Raw genomic sequence first — 6,199 nt, forward strand, 5'->3', positions numbered from 1 at the left:
CATGTAGTGGTTTGACCAAGTCAAAAGCTAAAAGTTACCTAAACTCTATTGCCGAACACGCTCATAGTTAGTGGTGATATATTTATTTGTTAGTACAAAAGAGAAATAATACTACCTCCGTTTTTTTTAGTTGACACATTTTGACTTTAGCACTATTCACTCACTCCCCTTTGACCATGTTTTGTGCTTTATACATAATGAAAAATATAGTCATGTGGGATCTTGTTAGATTTATCACGATATATATTTTCAAAATATCAACTTTTTATAGTTTTTGTCTATTGGTAATTAAAGATATTAATGGTTGAAGTTGTGCATTGGCAAACGTGACTAAAGAAACGTGTAAACTAAAAAGAAACGGAGGAAGTACTAATAAAAAAAGTAGTGCAAGTTAGGTTGGTAAGAGAGAGCAATAGTAAATAATAGTGGGTCCTTACCAAACATGAAAGTGTTATTGTAATTAATTATTATACAACGAATATAGAAAAGTGTTGTGATTATTACAAAACGGAGGGAGTAAATTGTAATTTTTTAAAATAATATTTATATATGTATTGTAATAGGACGTATAAGTGTCCTCTAATTTGTGACGACGTTTTTCTTGTATTCGTTTTGTACCCGCACCCTTGTCCTTATCCGATCTCGTGCATCTTTAGCATATAACACTAAATTTGATTCATACTTCGTATTACTTTCATTTCAATTGTCGAATCAATTTAGATTTAACACATATCTAAAATGGGCTATTTACATATAAACCCTATTTAGTGGGCTAGTGGCCCTAGTGTGTTAATTGTCAAACAATGGCCATGGTGTTTCTCACATATCTAAAACTAGGTTAAAACCCGTGCAATGAACGGTTGTTAACTATTTTTGATAATAATATTATAAGAATGGTATAAATATAATGGGATATAGCTCTTGTTTTCCATCTTCAACTAACTTATAAAACTTCTTAGCCTCATCATTGGGCTCATCTCCAACCCCTTCCTATCTATCTGCCACATCTCTATGATCATCATATATCAGACGTTCAATATCATCATGCATGTCTTCAACATCCCTCTCGGTATTTGATGTTGATGACATGCCATTTTCATAACAATGTCATCCTTTAGTGCCAGGCTCGATCCCGTTTACAATCATGTGATTGAACACTGTCTCTCTACGATGCCAAAAGCGATGATAGCACACCTTACACGGGCAAGTAATCTGATCTCCAATTGCTTGTGTAGAAAACACTTTCTAAATAATCCTCCACACCTTTCTCATACTCATTACTAGATTGTAAGAAGTTGGTCCAACTACTCATTTTGTCTCCTTTATGAAAAGTTAAACATACACGAATTGAGAGATTGAAAACATTCACGTATAATTTTAACATGTCTAAAAGGAACGACAATATCCATAGGCACATACACCCATAAATTAAGACATGTAGAAATAATAATGTTCCAATGAAATTATTTTATACACTATTAAACAAATTCTACTCTAGGGACTTTGGAAGAAGCCAAAATGAGTTTCTCACTCATTATCACATTACCACATACTATGATGTATACAGTGAAAAATTAAGGAAGAAAAATAACGTAAACAGGTTCAGAAGTTCTGCACACTATCTACATGAAAAAACCTCAGTTCATACTTAAGAAAACTGCAAATTACTCTAATTCAATGCTTGCTCTTCTTCTTGCAATTATCAATTCGCTTAATTTTTCAATGAAACCTCTACTTTTATCTCTGGTTTTCTTTATAAAATATAATTTCCGTTTTTTGTAATTGTTGCCTCATTTTCTTTTCATTCTCGTATATGGTGGTGGCAATTATATTTATGCATCAGGTCTCAACTTTTCATTTACTGCAGGTAGCACGCATACATATATACCAAGTATAAGAACAAAATTTGGTCCTTTTCTGCCCAACCCAATGAATATTATTAAGGAATACAAACAGCTAACGAGTAAAAGACTGTCATGTTGTGAGTGAAAAACAAAAAAAAATGAAAGAAAACAAGAATTCACTCGGACAATGCAAACAAGGTTTAGAAGTAGCAACTAGAATGCACTCTACGACATGCATGAACTCCCAAAAAAAAAACAAAAAAAGCCAATAACACATAATTAAAATTTAGAATCAACAAACCAAACTCGAAATACCCAAATAAAAAAATTCAATAAAAAAAAAAACAAAAAATAGAACCACGTCAAACACAAAGCCAATAACCGTTCACAATTCAATCGAAAAATAAACGCTTTAATTCATACATTCTTGAAAATTAAAGATTAAATAACCAAAAAAAATTAAAAAACATCCATCACAAATCAGAAAGTACCTGAAATTAGAAGCACGAATACAATGAAACCCAATATCACGATGAAATTGCCCGAGGTGACTTAGGTAACATCTATATTAGTGTTACCATAAAATGCTACCTATTTTAAAAGTGTTATTTTGAAATGTTACTTATGTTAAAAGTGTTACATTAAGTGTTACCAAAGTGTTACTTATAAATCTAATATTTTGCATTTCAAGAAGTGTTACCAATTATGTGTTACATAAACTCAATTATGCACTAGTGATTAAATAAAAACATGCAATAGAATATATTTAAATTCTCATCCGGAGCGTATTTGTATATAAACTCTTTCCCCCCAAAGCTTACAAACTTAGGCGGATCTCGGTTTATCTTAATTTAATCCCGCATGTTTTTCTTACAAAAAAAAAAAATAAATAAATAGAATTAAATGTAATAGTTAGGATTTTTTTGACTTATGACATAAAAAAAAGCACAAAAATGAACTCCACAAAAAACAAAATTTTTATCACAACACCATAAAAAAATCTAAAAAATGGATTTTACCACCACTTAACGGATTCTTGGATGGAATCTGTTAGTGGGGCCCACCACACACATATGTCAATTACCTATTGGTTTTAAAAAGTAATAAAAAAATTTAAAAAAATTTAAAAATATAATAATAAAAATAAAAAATAAAAAAACCCTAAACCCTAACCCAGCCACCACTCTTACCACTAACAACCCTAACCCTTACCCCCACCACCAGGTGCCAAACCCCTCGTTGTTGGCACCCCCTACTCTATCCCACCTCGTCGCCAAAACCCCTCCTTGACCGGCGACCACTCCCTTTTCCCCTTTCTCGAAAACCACCACAACCACCACCCCCTTACCAACCCCCAAAATCGACTCCTTTTCCTCTCCCTATACCTGGCATTTTAGGCTCGTAAAGGGTTAGCTTGGGGTGGGGATTTCACCGTTTAGGGTTCGTGGTGGAAGGGTAGGATGGAGGTTTCAAGTCTTTCGACCGATTGGTGGGAGCTTGGGTGGAATTGGCGGGGCTGTGGTGTAGTGGGTGGGGGTGGAGGTGAAAGTGAGAGTGAAGGTCAGTGATGAATTTCGATGGTTGCGGTGGGTGGGGATGAAGGTTGGTGGACGATGGGGTTTGTCGGGGCTGGTGGTGGAGGGTGGAGGTGACTAGGTGAGGGCTGGTGGTGGCTTGGCAGCAGTGGGGGTGTCAGCGATGGGATGTAGGGTTGTCGGTGGTGGCTGGGTTAGGGTTTAGTATTTTTTTTTCTTTTTTTAATTTTTTTTTAAAATAATAGATTAGTGACACATGTACATGATGGGGCCCACTAACGGTTTTTTTGGATGACATCTGTTAAGTGGTGGTAAAATCCATTTATTGGGTTTTTTTTATGGTGTTATAATATAAGTTTTGTTTTTTGTGGTGTTATAATCCATTTTGAGCTTTTTTATTATTGTGTTATAAGTCAAAAAACTCATAATAGTTATAATGAACAGTTTAATATTTTTGAAAAGGAATTATATTTTATATAAAACAAATGTCATAATTTATGATATAATTTATTTTTTGTAAGTAACAATAAATTTTATCAAGAAGGTAAATTTTAGAGGAAACTTTTTTTAATACAACATTGATGGACAATTTAATATTTTTGGAAAGGAATAATATTTTTATATAAAACAAATGTCGTAATTTAGATATAATTTTTTTTATCTAAGTAACAATGAATTTTCTTAAGAAGATACTTTTGGAGGAAAGTTTTTTAATACAACATTAACAAGTGTCCTTTTTGTTTCGCTTTTTTTAGTATGTAATTGATAAGTTATAAAAAAAAAATGATTTATACCAAAGAGTTAGACCTCACACTCTTCCATTGGTCACTTGTCTCAAGTCTCAATTGCTCCATATATAAGAAGTCAATTGATCAAGTGAAGTAGCGTTTAAATTGAAAATAATGTGGAGTTGGAAGAACATTATTTTTATGATAATCATGGTAATCGCTTAATTAAACTTGAAAGTCTTCGTGCAATTATTGTGTACCGTTTGTTTTTTGCTACTCTCCTTTATCCCCTATAATCTTCTTATATTAAACGTAAATTGATCAAACTATCATTACATAACTATGGTTCCTTATATCATGCATGCAAAATTTCAAGAGGTAGTCAATTAACATATTTTACGTACAATTTTGAACATGAATTTAAAAGTGATGCTAAGTACTTGAAAAAGAGTACACCCAATGAGGATCAGACCGCTAGTCCTACACTCACCTGGCATGTCATCAGGTTAGCCTTTCTTTGCGATTTTTTTGGGTAAATTCCGTAAATAACTCTTTTATGCCTACTTGAACTTCCTTAATTAATTATCAAAATTAATATAAGTTTTCTTTAACTTGACGTTTTTTGTGTTATTTATAATTTTATAGTGGAGTGGTTAGCTATAATCTATTTGTATTGGGTTTGGAACTTTCTTCAAGTACAACAGTACGTAGTAGCAGTGGCAAACCTAGCAATCTTTTAAAGTGGGTTCAAATAAATTAATTCTAAATCCTAATTCAACTCAAATATATTTATTATACTATTGTTGTACACATATTGTACATATATTACACATATAGCATCCACACATTAATTAACTCATTTAAACAAGTTTGGGTACCTTATATTTACCGATCAAACATTAATTGACTCATCTAATTCAATATGTATGATTCGATGAACATTGTAGGGCAAGTTATTGGAACGCTACCCGGATTCAGGATTAATATTGGGAATGGGAGCGGTCCAATGTGTTATATATGTCGCAATTATGGATCATAAGTGGGAATATTGGCATATCGATTTCACCATTAGGAGCACTATGATGTTCTACCTGGTAAAATTTTAAATTTGATCTTTTTTAATTTATAAGTTACTAAATATGTTTCTTTGATTTCTTACAATAAAAATTTATATTTATCTGATGATTGATAATCTAATTGAATTATTTTTTTTTTCTTAGGCAATTACCTCTTCCGGTTTGATGGTGATTTCGACTACATGGTGCATTGGGTGGAAAACAACTCTTTTTTCACCGCAATGTTTAAACCAGCTACCCTCGTCATGGTTGCTATACTTAGCCCATTTATTCTGAATGAGCTCATGCAATTAGGAAGGTACATAGATTTTAATTATAGCGATATTTATTAGAATAAAAAAAATAGAAAATTTCTCATAATATTAGTTCATGTTTTTTGCATCTTGATAGGACTTTTTGTAATTATTATTGGACTCTATCTTGTGATTTGGGGTAAAAAAGATGAAAAGCAAGGATATTTCCCCACTAAATGAGGATGAGGAGAGTGCGTAGAAAACAACATATTCCTAATTAATTTGTTTCAAGTGATATTCCAAATGATATTAAGTCACTTTGGGTCAATGACGAACCTAACAATATTTTCCAGTGAGTTCAAATAAATTAATATTAAATGCTAATTAAACTTAAAAATGTTTATATACTATTTTTGTACACATATTGACATTTTGTACATATCTTACACATATATCATATATAGTACGTGTACATATATTGCAATATAGCATCCGCACATTAATTGACTCATTTAATTAAGTTTGGGTACGTTATATTTGTCAATCAAGTTTGCAGATTGTTTCTCCAAGATAAGTAATTTAATTGTTTTCTCTTCTTTATAATTGAATATTTAGCAAATTTTTACAAGAGTGAGTTAATAAGTGGGGTTAGCTCACCCCATTATCTTGAACATGACTCAACCTATGAGTAGCAGCCATATCATTACTTTTATCTTTGTCATCCTATTCAGATAAGTATTGTTGTATATTGCACAAACAAAAAAATGTAAATGTTGCTTAGTT

The 6,199-nt window shown here is 32.0% G+C and overlaps 1 pseudogene; it reads left to right on the forward strand.

The window, feature by feature from the left end:
- The first annotated feature begins 4,281 nt into the window (after nt 1-4,281).
- On the forward strand, nt 4,282-5,656 carry LOC110739632 (annotated as a pseudogene).
- The last annotated feature ends 543 nt before the right edge of the window (nt 5,657-6,199 follow it).

The sequence above is a fragment of the Chenopodium quinoa genome, unplaced genomic scaffold (genome assembly GCF_001683475.1).
Source record: "Chenopodium quinoa cultivar QQ74 unplaced genomic scaffold, ASM168347v1, whole genome shotgun sequence".
Classification (NCBI taxonomy): Eukaryota; Viridiplantae; Streptophyta; class Magnoliopsida; order Caryophyllales; family Amaranthaceae; genus Chenopodium; species Chenopodium quinoa.